The sequence below is a fragment of the Salvia hispanica genome, chromosome 4, assembly GCF_029641045.1.
Source record: "Salvia hispanica isolate PSC_SH4W2 chromosome 4, Shi_PSC_v1, whole genome shotgun sequence".
Lineage (NCBI taxonomy): Eukaryota > Viridiplantae > Streptophyta > Magnoliopsida > Lamiales > Lamiaceae > Salvia > Salvia hispanica.
The window spans coordinates 19,328,675-19,348,129 of NC_142695.1; the positions used below are offsets into that span (position 1 = coordinate 19,328,675).

Here is a 19,455-nt window from a genome sequence, read left to right on the forward strand (position 1 = left end):
TAATGATGACCTTCTGATTTCCCCTTCTCAGTGCACCACAACCTATATCCTTTAACACCATGTTGATACCGAATCATCACACACTTCATAGCTCTGGGATCCAACTTCCCTTGTTTGCAATGGGCATAAGCCCTGCAGCCAAAGATTCTTAGATCCGTGTAGTTGCTATCTTTTAGATCCTTGTAGTTGCTATCTCTACCATACCACCTTGAGTTGGGGATCTCATTTCCTATGGAAGAAGATGGTGAATTGTTGATCAACACAGCAGCAATGCACACAACCTCTTCCCAAAAGCCTTTGGACAAACCAGATGACAGCAACATATACCTTACCCTTTCCAAAAGGGTCATGTTCATTCTCTCAGTCACCCCATTTTGTTGTGGGTTGGCTGGGACAGTTCTGTGCCTTTGAATGCCATGCTCCTTGCAGAGTTTCTCAAAATCTGTATTGATAAATTCTAAGCCGTTGTCTGTCCTCAAGCACTTGAGGGTCTTCCCCGTCTTAAGCTGCATCTCCAATAGTCATCGATGATGGATAGGCTTGTGAATTATCTTTCAAAACGTAGATCCAGACCTCCTTGAATAGTCATCGATGATGGATATGAAGTATCTCCCACCTCCCAGAGAGATGGTTTGAGCAAGCCCCCACAAATCTGAGTGGGCATAATCAATAATATGCTTAGAAGAGTGAGTGCATGTGCTATGAGGGAGTTTCTTACTCTTTCCCGTAACACAGTGTTCACAAACACTTGGCCTTGTGGGGGTCTCAACCTGGATAACACCTTTCTTGATCAGCTCTTTCTCAAAACCTGCCTTCTCTACAACATTTAAAGATCCAACAACAGCTTCTGCATCCAGGTAGTAGAGGCTATTCTTTCTCTTAGCCCTCATCACATCAGTACCATCCTTTGACACTACCATTTGCCCCTTTTCAGAAATAATCCTGAAGCCTTTTGATTCCAGAATTCCAACCGATATAAGGTTCCTTTTAATGTCAGGAATATACCTGACCTTGGTGATAATCTTGATTGCTCCAGTGTCTGTCTTTAGCTTGATGTCTCCAATCCCCTTGACAACACATACTCGATCATTTCCGAGAATAACAGATCCAGTTGCCTCCTGAAAATCTTCAAACCACTCTTTACATGAACAAATATGAAAGCTACATCCGGAATCCATAATCCAAGCCCTCTCTATTTCCTTGCAAACCACATTCAAGACTTGCGCTGGTTCTGCTTCGAGAGCCAAATCGGCTTGATTCTGGGGCCCCTCCACCTGTTTCTTCTTCCAAGAAAAACAATCCTTCTTCAAATGTCTGGGTTTCTTGCAATAATGACAGCTTCTAGTCTCCTTTGCACCATCAATGGATGGTTTTCTGTTGTGATTTGAAACCACTCGCTGCCTTCTTCTTTTTCCCTTTGAAGCCCTTCACATTTAGGGCCTGATTGTTCCCCTCTATGGGGGCAGTAGAGAATTTCTCCAGCTCCTTCGAACGCAAAGCACACTGGACTTCTTCATAGGTTATTCCTGACTCTGCATTTCGGCCAAAAAGCATATCGTCCTTGAGGTGTTGATACGCCTTTGGAAGAGCATTTAGAAGAAGAATTGCCTTGTCTTCATTCTTCATTGGACCGTCGACATTCTCCAAATCGTCGGGGTTCTTGCTGAAATCATCGATCTGCTCCGCAAAGGACCGATCCTCAAGAATCTTGTAGGAGAATAACCGCTGCTTCATATTTAGCCTATTAACAAGCGATTTAGTCATGTATAGACTTTCTAGCTTTACCCAGACTCCATAGGCCGTGGTTTCCTTTGAAACCTCTCGTAGAGCTTTTTGGGTCAGGTTGAGGATGATGGCACTATGAGCCTTTTTGCACATCTCCTTCTTCTTCTTGGTATCAAATTCATCGATCTATGCTTTCCCCTGTTCTTTTGCTTCGCTTTGCTGAATCGCATCCTCAAGACCTTGTTGGATCAGCAATGCCCTCATCTTGATCTGCCAGAGACCAAAATCATTTTTACCCGAAAACTTCTCGGCCTCATATCTCGTCGTCGCCATTGGTGAAAGCTCCGATTCCCACACATGGCGCCACTTGTTATGAATCGGCGATGGAAAGATGACTCAAGAACAACAAGAAACAACACGAGGAGAATTTAATGTGGTTCGATCCAACGATCTACGTCCACGGGCGAAGAACAGATGTGACCCTTTATTGATGATGACTTACAGAGACTGCAAACAAGAGAGCTCAACAACTTGATTATGAATCTCACACCTCTAATCTAACTTTTCTCTCCAAAATTAATCAAGCGAAGAAACCCTAATCAGATGCTGAATCTTATGAGAATGAATACACGTGAATTGTTTTTGGGTTTATAGCTTCATGTGGAGTAATATTCTATTCTTACCCTTTCTAATAAATAACTAAAAAACAATTTTGCTTTCACTTTCTCCTTTTAATAGTCTTTTTATATTTTGGATGTCATTAATCTATATAGACAACTGTATGTCTGTATCCATATGCACAGATACAACCACTTTTGACTATATATATAAACATATCGCAGGTATTTTAATCAATAAAATATCGAGGCCGAAAATCATGGAATATTCGAAAGGCTGATCAGTGAGAATTCTCAAAAATAAGCATTAGATTTAACAAATGATTAGAGATCCAGTTTGCAGTCAAATTTGGGCAGCTAATGCTTTCATATCGCATATTTTATAACTATTGTCTTATAGACTTTATAGTGGAGAAAAGGCCCACGCATGATCAAATAAAATTTGTATAAATGTTCATTCAGTAATGAATTAGCTCAGCTTTTTAACTTAATCGACTCTTACATATATACTACTAGTAGTATAAATTTTAAATTGATGCATGCTCAAGCTCAAATATTGAAAATCATACTATAGATACTCTAATTAAAGATTAAATTATTGCGATGAAATCACCTTGCTCACTATCAAAGGTACAGATCTCAAATTCCAACGACATTATGCTAAAGTTGGCATCGTTCCCTTCGTCCCATAAAAATATACGCACTTTTCATTTCCATTCGTCCCACAAAAATATGTGTCTTCCATTTTTAGAAAATTATATTATCAACTTAATAATGTAGGTGCCACTATCCACTAACATTAATTTAACTACCATTCTTCTCTTCTCTTTTACTTTATTAATTTTGTCTTAATTCCCGTGCTATGCTAATTGCTCATATTTTTATGGATGGGGTCAGTATCTTTGTAGTACTCCATTACGCTCCTTTTCAATATAAAGCATCACTTCATGAGAGCAAAAAGTGGAAGCTTTGTCTACACTTAAATCGATTCCTCAACCGTCCAGCAAGAAAAGAATAAGAAGATAGCACGCAAAACAAAAAATATTGGACAAACTAAAGAGAAATGCTCTCCCATCAAAACTATTCTCTTGAAGTATTACATTTTGGGTATATGTGCTAATACGAATGAACCAAAAAATGTGATCAAGTATAATCATTCCTCAAATCATCAATAACTATACAACAAGCTATAAGTATAACAAAAAAAACAGATACTATGAAATTTAATTTATGCAAGAAATTAATGAATCTAACCTCAAACCGCCATTGATCTTCTTTGTTGCTCAAATCTTTTCAAGACTCCATCCATGGCAATGTCGAAAGCATCTTCAATTCCACCTAGATTGGCATTGGATTTGGAATACAACAATTTTGGCAAAAAATGAATGATAGTCTCTCTCATCCTCTTCACCTCCTCCTTGCTATATTTTTCTAACGTTCGTTTAATAATGGACGTATCATTTCTAACAATATTATGATCAATAAATATCGAATATTTAGACGCATTTTTAGGCAAGTGCCAATCATATTGATACTCAAAGCTCCCTCTCCAAAAAAAAACCGGAATTGAACCGGCCAACATGCAATCGAAGGCGGACCTCCGGGTAAACCCGTCCCCTTTCGGTTGTAGGCAAAAATCGGAATCGAGAAACGCCTGGAGGATAGCCGGGGCTCCGTCGTAACACTGGGTCTCGGAGCAGTCAACGACCCGACACGATGTCGTCTCGTTCCTGCAGTACCCCATCATGACGGCCCGGAAGTCGTTGCGGATTTTCTTCCGGGTCGCCCCGACAAAGGTAGAGAGAGTGGGCCTTTTCCTGGCCCGGATCCAGGCCTGCCATTGGCGGATATCGGATCCGGATCTGGGGTGGAAGGCGGTCGGGTAGGGCACGCTGAGCTCGAGGTCGTCCCAGCGGCTCTTCTCGATGGTGAGGCGGAGGACGTTCTTCATCAGGGGCATGTAGATGAAGCTGGAGCCCCACTCGGAGTCGGAGTCGGTGAGGCGGCGGAAATCCCACGTGAGGCGGCCGAACATGAGGAAGTGATCCGACCCGTTTGATTTGAGCCAAGCGGGTTGGGTTTTGACCCAATTGAGCATGGTGGAGGCGTGGAGGTCGCGGTGTTTTGAGGTGTAATTGTACCAGAGGTATTTTCCGATGGCGAGGCCGGCGTAGAAGGGGATGTAGAAGGCGGCGGCTTGGGCGGGGTCGGGGGTGGTGCAGCGGTAGTTGTTGATGCGGTCGTGGAAGATGACTTCGGCGGAGTACATGTCGGTCCAGTGCCAGGCGGGGGAGAGGTTGAGAGGGACGAGGGCGTGGAGGCCGGTGGCGGGGGGGCCGAGGCCGCCGTTGGAGACGGCGCTGCAGCGGGAGCTCCAGGGGTCGAGGTGGTGGCAGTTGTGGAGGAGGTCTTTGTTGAGCATGGAGGGGAGGTTGTAGACGTGGATGCGGCCGTGTTTGCAGGATTCGTCGTCGCGGCGGAGGGGGGAAGACTGGAAGTGGCGGAGAGAGGAGAGGTTGAGGAGGAGGAGGATGAGGAGCTGGAGGAGGATGGTGAGGGTGAGGCATGCCCACTGGCGGTCGGAGATGTTGGATTTCTTTGAGGGGTGGTGGTCCGCGGCGGCGGTGGTGGGCGGCATGGGGGGTGGTGGAGTGAAACTGAAGTTGTGGAAAATGGGTTGGGATTTCAATGGTCTTCAATGTATAACTACTCCTATTATACTCTCCTCTTTTATCAGTGCTTGCTATAGCGGTGAAGACATTTTTTTTTAACTCACAATTTAAAAAAAGATATATCAAGTAAGTTAAATGAAAAAAAAAAAAAAAAAAAAAGTAAGTGAGATAAATGTATTGAATTTTATTAAAAGGTGAAATGACTTATATATTATGGAATGTAACAAACTAACAAATGACTCTCCTAATATAACAGAGGGAGTATTTGGGTAGAGGTGGAGTACTTAATATAGAATAGTTGAAGTAGCTAGGGTGTGAGCGTGACATTTTTGTTTTAGGGGTGTGTATATATTTGTCAAAAATGACTTTTTGTGTATAATCTTAATAGGCTACGCGTTGTGTTCTAATTATGGTGGGTAATGCCATTTTGAAAGTTATAAAAAGGACGCAATTTGAAATATAGTAGTAATTAAATTCTGCGGTGATAATGACAACATATACCTACTATTTTACCTGTATGTAAATTACATAAATAAACAATTAATGTTCACGCATTATTTCAAAATAATTGTTATAGTTGGTGCCACACAATAAATATTACTGTAATAACTAAAATTTTGTAAATTTTTTATTTACTACTTATCTTTCTGAATTGAGTATTCAGAAAGAAAAGTAAATTAATTTGCGACATGGAGTTTCATAAATATGAATGTGGAAATTTGGTTCCATTATGTTGAATCGTTGACGTATGATATTAGTAAACCAATTCCCAGACCAACAACTTCTCTAAACCAAATGTTTCAGTCAAATAATTATTAGCAAGAAATAAATATATTAAGATATTCGATTCGTGAAGACAAGCAATTTTTAATCGAGAATTAACAATAATATAAGTGGTCCATTCACGTAAACATACATACGTTGTAAAGGTGATGTGGTCACTCCAGCTGCCCCCACACCCTGGCCCGAAAGTTTGTAAATAGAGTGAGTGAGCATTAGGATTTTATATTTTTTCATAATCTGATCCGAAATTTTATAATTTTTGAAGTATACATTTGAACAGATGAGAAACATCCCAAAACTCTGAAGTTTTTAAATTTATAATAAAATTGTAATTATATAGTATGTTTAAACAAAATGTTATAAATGAAATTAGTAAATATAATTTGAATATTCAGTTTTTTTTTCATTTAAAAAATTATTCTACCAAATTACAAATTTAAATTTTGAAGGAAAATAAATTCGAAAATCTAAAACAATTTGACTCGATTCTATTATATGAATTTGACTTGATTTTATTACCAGCATCTTTCAGGGGAAAAGGCAAATTACAAAAATATATTTCTCATTTATCTTCTATAAAAAAGGTAAGTATACCTACTTAAAATGTAATGGGCTTCAAAGAAAGAATGTAAATTTAAAAGAGAAACAAAATTAACTTTTTTTACCTTTTACCTTTGTAATAAGAAGAGATAAATATATTTTCTCAAAGTGAAAAAAGTTATAATAACTCCTTAAATATTTTTTTCATTGGAGCATGAAATTTTATAAAAAAGAGAGTAAATATGATAATTATTTCTCTTCGGATGTAATCAAATGCAAACTCTATATATTTTACACACTCTAAACTATGATCTGAACTATTAGAAAATGTCAACGATGATGAAATAACATCAACAAAAAATATCAACACAGTGTCAACGGTTGATATCTTGTTGACATTGTGCTGACATCAAAATCTTAAAATTTTACATTGTATTGATATGTTGTTAACATTATGTGGACACTGTGTTAAAAAGTTTAAAATTTATAAAATATATAGAATTTACATTTTATCACTCGCCTATTTCTCTCTACTTCTTCCTTAACTATATCCATCGGACATGCTCTTAAATCAATTTGACTCGATTCTAATACTTACATATATTTTTCCGATGCTCTTATATCAATTTGATTCGATTCTAATACTTATATATATTTTGCTCATGCATGGAAATATGGAATGATTATGCCAAAGGTAAAGAATTATTCTTTTCCGTGATTATACTATTCACATCCACCAGTAATGTTACTGCACTTGCCTGCTTGTCTGTGTAAATTAAAGGCCTGCTTGTCTTGTAAATTAAAGTAACAACACTCGATATAAGAACAAATCCCAATCTATTACTTTAATTCAATTAATATAATCTCCAATCTCTATACTATAGGGTCCATGTGAAGGAAGGAATCCAATTACCCTTGATGCCGATTTAGTGAATTGATTATTTATATGATCAAATGAAATATTGTACATAAACCTCGATATATAATTAAATAAGTGGACGTATGATAAATTTCTTGCAGATCGAACGCTTCACCAATTGCTGATTTTCGTAGTATTCCACCCATTTCACGATAAATGGTACTTTTGCATGTGTCAGTTGGATTTATTCCAATTCACATATATACAGAATGAAAATCATTTTCGCAGTATAAAAAATGAGTTGTTGCAAAATTTATGGAGCATGACAATTAGTCGGTAAATACCGAGCAATGTGCCATAATTCAACGAGCATAGGAAAATTTACTGAGCACCCGATCACTTGGTCAACATCCCAATTTTAAAGTAATTCCCTATAATATTTTTGTTTTCGCAAATCTGCCTCATCGGAATCAAATGTGCTACCCTTGCATGCAAAATAACATTTTTATTCTTCTTAGCAACATGGGCATGAAAATAGTTTGGGAAATTTGGCGAGAATCTATCGAGTAGAGTATTCAAAAGAATATAATTAAATTTAATAAAAATCCAAAATGCTACACTTCTTCTTCTATGAAGATGTTTTATTTTCCTAATATAGTTTGTTACACTAAAGATGTCACATATCCATTATGAAACATTTTTTATAAGAAATTCTCTTTCACATTAATATAAAAATAATATTTTCTTTTCACTTAAAACACAAAACAAAGCCTCCTAAAATCTTGAATCATCTCACAAGTGTACATCTTTCGTGAGGCGGAGTGAATATATGTTACCGACTAACTATGTTGTCTGTGACTGTAATGTTCAAGCGAAATGAATCCCATGATTTTTGTAAGAATACCAAGTACGGCGTACATGACAAAAACAATTTAATAATTCAAGAAAAAGAAACAGTAACGAGTGCATGTCTACACTTTATCGAGTACTTACTTACTCGGTAAACTACCGAAAAATAATTTTTCTTGGCGAAGTTCGCTCGATAGAAACTCGTGAATTATTGAGAGAATCAGCTACATTATTTTAATGATTAATGGAAGAAAATAAATAAGTGAGTAATCAAGACACTCGTAAACTGATGGAAAATGAGCCTCTGGTAAAGTTTAGGCATTAGAAGCCCGTGAATTCTTGCGAGACTCAACGAGTAACATTATTTGTCAAAAATATTACTTTAATAATTCCTAATATAAAATAAATTACTAAGCACGTAAAATACTTAAGTTGACGGAAAAGGATGAAGCTTTAAATTTCGTTTGAAAATCAAATTGTAGCTATGTATGGACTGAATTAATGACTTCGAACTAAATACAATGTATTTTAATTGCATGGTAGTGAAACATATGTGGTGGTTGCACATTACACACACAAAGATAACTGCACCAAATTAAAACATTACTACTATAAAATGAGATATTTGCATTCTGTTTATCTTCATGCTTTATCTAGCTCGAGAACCTTTCAATTAATATTAAAAATAATTAATTGGACTTTCATAAGCAGAAAATGAAAATTTAAAATATAGTTGAATGTTCCGATGAAATGGTCGGTGAAATGGTCTAGTGAAAGGTTTGGATCGAAGCAAAGTGAGACTCCAACATTTCAAACTCGGTGTATAAATATGGGGCCATAGGAATATAAGATCATTTCGATGATCGAAAAGCAGAAGGAGTCGTTTACCTCATCTTGCGGAGTGCACCAGACATCTCTATCTTTTCTTCTTCCTGGCCTTGTGGGTACCCAACTTTGCATTCGTTACCTTCAGATCCTGCTTGTCCTTACCAACGTAGAAAGCTCAGTCATCCTCTACTAATACAATTCTATTGTGAAAAGCAAGTGAGTACATATGAGAAGTAGGGGCGTGCATTCGGGTTTTGGTTCAGTTTTTTGCCCAAATCGAACCAAACCCGAAAAATCGAATTTCCTTGAAAATCAAACCCGAACCGAACCGAAAACCAAAACTGAACTAAAAAAATCGAATTAAACCAAAAAACCAAAATTGTTTGTGAAACAAGCAATGATTGAAACGAGAAAGGAAGTACTCAAGATTTTTACGGAAAGGAAAATTTCTTATTTAGATCTGTAGAGAGTGGGAAAATGAGAGAGACGATACAAATTGAGAGTTGAGCAAGCTAACTCTTCATCTATACTAATCAACTACTCAAACTAAAATGGAAGGCTGGGATTACACCATCTCATTAAGCTACATCTAATTGCTCAGATTAGCCTTAAGCAGTCCACACATCGAGCCCTCACACTAACACATCACTGAGCTTGATTAAGCTCAATTACAGTTGCTACAGTTAATCACTTAACAGTCTCCACCTTGATTAAATGAAGCTCAATCTGTCTTCAACTTACAGACAATCACCAAAGTCTTGAATTTCTCAAAATTGTCTTTGAGCAATGGCTTTGTCAACATATCTGTTGGATTGTCGTCTGTGTGCACTTTGAAAACCTTCACTTCTCCCATCTCTATGTCTTATCTGATGAAGTGCAAACGAGCATCGATGTGTTTGCTTCGTTCATGATACACCTTGTGCTTTGCCAAACACAATGCGTTGTTGTTATCACAACCAATTGAAATAGCTGCTTGCTCAAAACCAAAATTAGTAGCTATGCCCTTCAGCCAATAACTCTCCTTCACTGCTGCAGTTAAGGCCATAAACTCAGCTTCTGTAGTTGATAATGCAACTACACTTTGGAGACTTGACTTTCAGCTAATGGCTGCTCCAAACATTGTGAAGATATACCCAGATTGTGATCTTCTGTTGTTAATGTTCCCTGCAAAATCAGAGTCACAAAAACCAACTATCAAATCACCCTTATACGCATCATCATCTCTGAACAATATACCAAAGTCTCCAGCCCCTTTCAGATATCTCATCAGCTATTTGAGTGTATTCCAGTGCTCCTTCCTATGGTTGGCCATGGATCTGCTGATCACACTAATGGAGTGAGCTACATCTGGCCTTGTTGAGATCATAGCATACATTATGCTCCCAACTATATTTGCAAAAGGAATCCTCTGCATTTCAGCAGCTTCAACCGCTGACTTTGGTCTCTGCTCTATTGATAACTTGAATTGTTGAGCTAATGGAGTTGCAGTCTCCTTAGTATTCTCCATCCTAAACTTCTTCAAAAGTCTTAACACATAGTCATACTGAGTCGGCCAAATCAGCCTTCTCTGTTTGTCTCTGATAATGTTCATACCCAATATTCTTTTGGTCGGACCCAAGTCCTTCATATCAAAAAGCAGCTGTCAAATCATTCTTAATTGACTGAAGTTCTTTCTTGCATGCTCCAGCTAGCAACATGTCATCTACATAAAGTAGGAGGTAAGCAACAGGCACCCCATGTTTCCTCTTGATATACACACATTCATCTTCATCATACAGAGACTTCTCAAAACCACAACTGACCATGTGATTACCAAATCTCTTGTGCCACTTTCTAATTGCCTGCTTTAATCCATAAATGCTCCTCTTGAGCAAACAAACATGTCCTTCATCTCCGGGCTAACAAAACCCTCAGGTTGAGCCATATAAATTGTCTCCAGCTCACCATGCAAGAATGCAGTTTTAACATCAAGTTGTTCCATTTCCCAGTCCTTCTTAGCAACCACAGCAAGCAATATTCGAATGGAAGTATGTTTTATAACTAGAGAGAATACCTCATTGAAATCCACACCTTGCTCCTGTGTGAAGCCTCTGACAACTAGTCTAGCTTTTGAATCTGATATGGTCACCTCCTGCTGCTGACCCGATTTTCTTCTTGAAAATCCATTTACAACTCACAACCTTTCTGCCTTCCACCCTCTCAACTAGTATCCAGGTTCCATTCTTGAGAAGAACCACTTATCTGCTTCCTTGGACTGGATTGCTTCTCTTTAGGAAGCTGGTTCACAATACTCCACTTCCTCAGCAACACAGAGAGCATAGAAAAGCAATTCTGAGTCAGAGTATTTTGAGGGTGGCTTTGTTAGAGTTTGTATACTAGAAATCACGTTTCGAGTGATTGAATACTGTAAAACTCTTATTTTATTTTCCAAGGAATAAAACAAATTATTTTTGTATGATTCTAATCCCCCAAAAGGGTGTCAGTGATGATTTGTGCTATTTAATTTTACCAACTGAAAATTTAACAACTCTAGATCATAATGAACCATGACTTAGTTGTACGAATCTCTTTCAACTAATAACTTCTAGTTGAATTACCACGTATGATTAAATAATTATTCTTATTGATTTTTCGTATTGAAATAAAGACCTAACAATAGTGGCTACTTTACAAATGTCTTAGGTTGGTAATTGTAAATTTGATTTGGATCCATTATGCCAAATGTCTAAAGGGGAGTATTAGTTAGAAAAACTATTGGAGTCACACTAATCTTGACTAAATATTAGATGGTAATTCTAAATCGAACCCTATTTTTTTCGTTATAAATTTTCATGTATAATCAGTTGAATTTCCGAAAATATACGAGAAAGCATATGAGAAATAAAGAATAATTAAAATTACAAATCAAGCTTTTGATTTTATGTAATTTATGAAAATAATAATATAAATATCAATTTTAAGATATTAAAATCTAAATAAATGTAAAAAAACAAAATAAATACACTAAACATGAATTAAACAAGAATGTTGCTCACGAATAATATAAATTTTAAATATATCTTACAACTTCATTTCTCAATATAGGGGAACGTTATATTGCTAACTAACTACAATTAAATAATAGCCATTAGATATTCAAATCAAGGGCCTAGATCATCAGCCCCGGAATGTGATCAATAAAAAAGTCAATAAGGGAATTAAGGTCAATTTACAACAAATTAGTTGTAACTAACTTTTGAAAAATATCTCTAAACTTTAAATGATTATAAGTATCTCAATTTAAATTATTTTTTCACAAAACATTGATGCACTTTTTATTAGCACTAAATAAACCTGCAAGTATACAGAGTATATATAGTATAGCTAAATGTTAGTACCGGATATCGAACACGGGGAAGACGAACACAAAGTGTCTATCCTCTACTAAGACTCAAATACTATCTGAAAAAACAATTGGGTTTTGAAAACTTTTGAAAAACTAAAAACAATAGAAAGTATAGACCAACTAAAAAACGAATAAAACACATAGAAAGACGATAGAGATAAGGGAATCCCAGAGATGTGTGTTCACAGTTATGGTTATACAAAATTCCAACTACAATACCCTAGCACAGTTTATACTTTGAAAGGACGAGTCACCTAGCTTATGCTCATGCGATACAAATGTTGATTACAAGATTATGGTTGTCAATCCTAACACATAACTCCAAAAGGCTCCTAAGACCCTTGAAAAGTCATCACTCTCAATTAACAGTGCCGTTTTAAGGGAAGCTAACTGTAGTGTCTACTAAGTGAGTCTAACTCGCTAGAACTCTGTCACAGTTATGAAGCAAGTTATATTAAATCATACACGATTGTGTCACTCAATCATGCAGCATCAAAACTACTTAGGGAAGAAACAAACTAAAAACAAAATGGGTATTAGATAGAAAAAGGAATTTGTATAACCAAAGTCGTTACTAACACATCCGTAGAATCCTATGAGTTTAGTTACACATAATTGAATAAGCTAAAAATATAGATTGAAGGGAAGACAATTTGAACATAAAACTAAAGCAAATAAAACCCGTGGGTTGAATCCTTGTCGTTCTTGATGTTCTTGAAATCCTTTTCCAACTCCTTGCACCAATGAAGTACTCTAGGTCTTGATCTCTATGATGTATTTTGCAAGTAGAAGTTCTCTCTTTTTGATGAAGCTTGAGGTCTTATTTATAGGGAAAAGTCATGCCTTGTTGTAGAAGGAAAAAAATCTCCAAAATATGGTAAAACTGGGCGCAAATCTAGGGCTTCTCGGATTCGCCGCCTTTCTCCGGCGGGCCGCCGCACCTTGGCCGGCGGTCGCCGCGTTGGAGTCCAGAGAGTCTGTTCCCTCGGCGGCGGACCGCCGCACATTTTCCGGCGGTCGCCGGACAAGACTTCTCTTCCAAGCACATTTTTCCGAGGCGGACCGCTGCATTGATCTGCCCGTCGGGCGCCGGCGGTCGCCGGTCGCCGTCTGACTCCAGATTCCCAAACTTGGCGTTTTGGCTCCCTTTTTGGGCTCAATTATGCACATTTCTCACAAAACACGTCAAAATACCAAAATAAACAAAATATGCAAATAATGGACGTGTAGAGTGACTTTGACTTAAAAAACGGACCAAATAATGGCCTTAAAACAGTGCAAAATCCGAGCGTATCAACTCCCCCAAACTTACATTTTTGTTTGTCCTCGAACAAAACAATAAAGATACAAGAATAGACGCACGGAATGCACAAGGACTAGATGTCATAATTGCCTCAAAAGATGGAAGAACAGTTTAAACATGTATTAACGCAATCAAATCAAGCAAGGCTTATTAGTGCACTTTCATTACTAACTCGTGGAACACCTTGAATTCAATCCCTCGCACGTGGCAAACTTCCAAAGATGAGAAGTGTTCTCTCACTCTCAAAGTGTATAAGGATAATGTGTACATAAGCACTCAAATCATACATCATGCAAAGTTTACCATAGGCTTGCTCAAAGTCTACTCCCTCCTCTACTAAATGTGATTAAGCTTCAAAAGTCCGAAAGGTCTTTATCTTTGGTTATAATGTAGGCTCTATGGTAGGTGAGGAATATTTGGCTAAAAAGTGACTAATAATAAAAATATCCCAAGTAGAGTAAAGATAACTCCACTTTTCTAAACCCAAGGCACTTTTAACACTTCATTTATCTCCTTCAACTCACTTTCTAATCCTTTGATTTCTTTTCTTTTCACAACCTTTCACAAATTTTTTCTCTTTTTTTTTCTTTTTCTTTCTTACACATCCTTTTTTTTTCTAAGATCAAGCACATATTTGGAATTTTTCTCAATTTCACAACTTGTACTTTCTTTATATTAAGCACACTACTTTTTATACTTTCCTCATTATCTCTCCAATTCCTTTACAAAATAAGATAGCAAAAACTAACTAACCCAAGGAATTGCCCCCATTATTTTGGCTTCCAAAGAATAGGCTTAAAGGCTCACACTTGGCTCCAAAGGGAAAAAATTTTGAATATAAAATTTTTTAGAGGGTCATGGTTTTTAGATAAAAGTAGTCTAAGAAAAGATGGCCAATCATCCTCCTAAATCGACTTAAACACTATGTAAATTTAGGCAAGACTAGGAGCAAGTTCTAGAAACATATACATTGCATGCAGATAAATCACACAAGAATAAATTTTTGGCTCAAATCCTCACAAGGTATAAGCATGATTCAAGGCGAACAAGCAATTCACTAATTATGCACCTTTTTTACCAAACCATCAAATCAAAACGTTAAGTCACACTTAAACATAGATGGAATGTAATATCATCGGCAACTCAATCTAAAGTGTGTCCCTAAGCATGCGTGTTTCTAAGTTCTTCATGTTAAGTTCACGACATGGATTCAAGAAAATATTTTTTAGAACACAAAATTCACCTACGGGGTTATTGAAACAAAAACAAAAACTTAAAGCAAAAAAAATCCTAAACTCACAGTCCACCACTTCATCCCCCCAAACTTATTTACAACAAAGTGTAAAATGAGTTTGCAGAGTCGGTAGGGACGTGAGCGAACTGCTTAAAAAAAACGTACCTTGAAAATTCTTGTGTCGAGGTTTGACCGGGCGAAAGTTGAGAAACTTTGGAAAAATCGCGCTGGAAAAATACGCCCAGGCGGCGGCCCACCGCAGCATGTCCGGCGGTCGCCGCGCGACAACAGAATGTTCCAACGAGCAGGTGGCGGACCGCCGCAGCACATGCGGCGGTCGCCGCGTAGAGGTCAGAGCCTGCGAAAAAAATTTCAATGCACAAAATTAAACTAAACCCAAAAATACTTAACTTAAAGCAAAAATCGTCAAAAACAAGGAAACAAATTGTCTTAAAAACATCCAAAAATGATACAAATGCTCATTTATAGTCATTGAGCTTGACTTCTTCAATCTTGAGGAGGAGGAGGGAAACGGGCATTGAGGTCGTTGAATGCGCCAATAAGATAGGCGATATCGCCACTCATTGTTTGGCTCTCTTGTCGAGCCTCGGCGGCCATCCTTTGGAGCTCTTCAATTTGTTGACGGCGATGCACGTCTTCTAGCCTTTGTTGCTCCCAAAATTGTTGCTCCGCCGTGCGCCAATCGCCTTGAGCCGTCCATCCTTCTTCGTGATCCGATCCACATAGATAGTAAAAATGGTTCCATAGTCGAATCCCTTCTTGTTGAGGAGGCACCAAATCACATTTAACTCCGTTTGGGAGACACTTCCCCCGTCGACCCTAGCAAACATAAGTTGGGTCATAGCTCGGTGGAGGTACCGCAAAACCGGGTTGCGGATTGAGGAAGACTTGGCGTAGCCCGCGGCATGCTCGTGCTCATTCGTCATCGCACCCCAAACCTCATCAAAGTCGTAATCATTATCGGTCTCGGGGTCGGGGTCGAAGCAATGGAAGATTCCGCAAAGTTCCTCCATGGTGAGCGAGTGCCATCGGTTGCCTAGGCGGAAATCGATGCTAAGCGGGATGTTTTGCCGGCGATCCTTTGTGACCTTCAACGAGCTTAGGAACTCGAGAGTATACTTCCTAAACGACGGCCACTTCCTCTCAAACATGTACCGGAGGCCGTTCCCGTCACCTACATCAAATAATGCCCAAAAGTCCTCCGCGATTCCCAAAGTTTGAAGAGGGAAATCGTGGGGATACCACGAAGCCGCCGACTCTCGCGCCGACAACTTCTTCCACATAGCCTTTTGCTCGTCCGAGGCAAGGCTAATGTCGTAGTTCTTCGCGTTCTCGGGCTTTCCCTTTGATCCCATATTCCTACAAACGAGAAGTACAACAATTAGAAAGTATACCAATAATGGGAAAATCAAAGGTTCCCCCAAATTTGCACTCTTATAATCAATACCAAAGGATCAACATGTAAGACATGTAAGTGCAAGCTTAGGTGTATAAAACTTCCTAGATGGTAGCGTGGAAACATATAAAACATAATTATCCAAACTAGGAAACACAAATCCATCCCCCAATGTGAATTCATCCCCCATGCAGAGACGTATCACCAGTAGATCAATACATATCAACAATCTCTATAGGATACTAAAGTATTGCAATTCATGGAAGTAATAATAGCCTCATAATGCTATGAACATGATTGCAACATAAAAACAAGTAGAAACAAGAAGGAATCACTATTCACAAAGCTTCAAAACTTATCACCAAAACACAATATCACCATGAAAATCCATAAATAAGCATACACAATCATCCCCCATCATAAAATAAGAGTTTTCACCGAACAATTCATCCAAAACATGCTTAAATCCATAGAACAAAACTCATAAATTTAGTTAGGATGCATACCTTGTGTTGATTGAGAATTGAATGAAGAACTCTAAACTTGAAGAGAATTGAGAGAATTATGGTGTAGGTAAGTGAAATTGGTGATTTATAAAGGTGGGGGTTGTGTGCAAGGAAGGAATTTGAGAAGGAATGTGAAAAATAATGGAAAACTTACCTTTTAAACTGCATTCCCGTCTTCTGGACTGCGCGCGGCGGGCCGCCGCATGGGCGTTCTAAAACAGCGATTTCTGGCGGGCCGCCGCGGCCCATTCAGCGGTTCATCCGGCCCGCCCTAAGCCTGCCCTAAGCCCATCCTATCCTGCACATGTGAAAATACGTGTGGCGACCGCCGTGTTAAATGCGGCGACCGCCATGCGTTGAATTAATTTTTTTTTTATATTTTTTTTTTACAAAAACGAAAACGAAAAAAATAAAAGAAAATAACTAAATCAACGAAAAATTGGGTTGCCTCCCAACAAGCGCTTTTGTTTTTAGTCGTTAGCTCGACTTGAAGCGGCCCACTAATTGGGCAGATCAGCGACCCTAGTGTTGAAAATGGGTATAGGGAGCAACTTGGTCCCTAGCTTCTTCTACCACTTGTATTTCCACTTATTTGTTTTGATAACATAAATCTCGGGGTCCTCCTTGGTTGCCTTCTTCCTCTTTTGCTTCTTTTTCTGCGGGATAGAGGTGGAGGGGTTAGTATCGTCCTTTTTGGGAGAACGTCTTACCTCGTTGACAATGTAGATAGTGGAGGTAGTAGGATCCTCCACTTCAAAGGGGTCTTGAGGTTTGGTCAAATCCGTGACCAAGATTGCCCTACACTGCCGTTCCATCTTTGCCTACTTTGCTTCCTCAAACTTGAGCATCTCGCTTTCGATCTTATAGGTGGATTGGCTATGGTTATCGCTAATTGTGATCTGGCCACGACCTACATCAATCAAAGCTTTCCAAGTAGCGAGAAAATCTCTCCCTAAGATTAGAGGGACATTCTTGTATACTTTCATGTCAAGCACAATAAAATCGGCGGGAAAAATGAAATCATCTATTCTCACTAAGACATCCTCAATCATACCAAACGTTTTTATGGTCGAGTTATCGGCCAACCTGAGTGTTACGTCTGAAGTTTTGAGTGGCCCAATGTTGAGCTTTTCGTAGTACTTCAGCGGCATGAGATTGATGGAAGATCCTAGATCGCATAGGGCCTTGTCAACCTTTCCCTCTCCAATCCGGCATCGGATAATGAATTGGCCCGGATCTCTTTGCTTCACTGCCTTCTCCTTTTGGATGATCTCGCTGCAATGATGTGGTAGCTTAAGGTCGGCTTTTGTCGGCTTTCTCTTTCTCATCACTGCCTCCCTTAGTAGCTTCGCATATTTAGGTATTTCCTGCAACGATTCAACTAGAGGAATGGTAGTATGAACTTTACAAAACATGTTCAAAAAATGTTTGAACTGCTCTTCGAGCTTAAACTTCCTCTTTGGCTGGAAAGGTAGCACAATCCCATTATGCCGCACGAGTCCTTGCTGAGCGAGTGCTTCTGCCTTCTCTGTGGCGGCCCGCCGCGTAGTGTGCGGCGGTCCGCCGGCGGCTGGGCAGACTCCATTCTGGGCTTCAGTGGCGGTCCGCCGCGTGGTGTGCGGCGGTTCGCCGGCGTCTGGGCAGTCCCCAGTTTTCTGCTTTGCCACCCACTTTTTGTTGACGTCGTCCACTAGTGCGGCTGCCTTTGCCCTGTCCTCATCTAACTTCTTTTGGATTTGCTCCATCTGCGTGTTGATGTTGGTTATGGCAGTCGAGATCGTGTTCATTCCCTGCTCGAGGTTGTTTATTCTGGCTTCAACCACTCCGATCTTGGTGTCATTAACCTTCCTGTCTTGCGCGATTACCTCCAAGATCCTTGTGATCCCTTGTTCATACTTTTCCTCCTTCTTGAGTGTCTCAACTACTCCTCCCTAGTTAACATTAAATCCTGAGGGGGGTTGCAAGTAATTATTGTTAGAATAAGAGAGATTAGGGTGATAGTTGTTGTTGTAATTTCTATTGGGGCCGCCTCCTTGCATGTAGTTGATTTCTTCCACTGTCGGGGTAGGAGTTTCAGGCTTAGAGACTGCTATAATGGAGGTTGGTGGAATCGGGTCCTCCTTCCTTGATGAATCCATTTGGTCCACCCTAACTCGAAGCTCGGCCAATTCCTTTGCAAAGGAGCTTTCCTCGGCTTCTTCAACTGCAGCTATCCTTTTTAGGCTATGCCTTTCTTTCGACCACCCCCTGCTGTTGGTGGCGAATTCCTCTATCACTGCCATGGCTTCCTCACCTGACTTCCTTAAGAACCCTCCATTTGCACCTGAATCAAGCATAGCACAAATTTTCTCGTTAAACCCATTATAGATAATCCCTACCTGGTGGTCCACGGTGAAACCATGGTTAGGGCACTTTCGGAGAAAGGCTTTGAAACGAGCAAACGCCTCATAGAGGGGTTCGTCTTGGCCTTGGATGAATTGGAAGATCTCGCTTTTGAGCTTCAAAATTGTGCCCGGCGGATAATACTTGTCGAGGAAGGCAGCTACAATGTCCTTCCATGTGGAGACCTTTTCTCTGGGTATACATTCAAACCACTCTTTAGCAGAATCAATTAATGAAAAGGGGAAGAGTCTTACGCTTATGGCATCGTCGTCGACACCGTTCAGTTTGAGAGTGTTTGCGATCTCCACAAATTTGGAGAGATGGCGGTTAGCATCCTCTGTAGCCCTACCTGCAA

General features: G+C 39.1%; 1 non-coding gene and 1 pseudogene across 2 annotated transcripts; one reads left to right on the top strand and one right to left on the bottom strand.

The window, feature by feature from the left end:
* Positions 1–1,786: 1,786 nt before the first annotated feature.
* Positions 1,787–5,078, bottom strand: LOC125193798 (xyloglucan galactosyltransferase XLT2 pseudogene; annotated as a pseudogene). Its single transcript, XR_016128678.1, has 2 exons — positions 3,597–5,078; positions 1,787–2,232 (listed from the first exon to the last, which is right to left on the bottom strand). The product of XR_016128678.1 is annotated as a xyloglucan galactosyltransferase XLT2 pseudogene (transcript).
* A 14,034-nt stretch (positions 5,079–19,112) lies between these two features.
* Positions 19,113–19,219, top strand: LOC148927420 (small nucleolar RNA R71). The gene has a single exon (XR_016129738.1). It is a non-coding gene; the product is annotated as a small nucleolar RNA R71 (small nucleolar RNA).
* Positions 19,220–19,455: the final 236 nt, after the last annotated feature.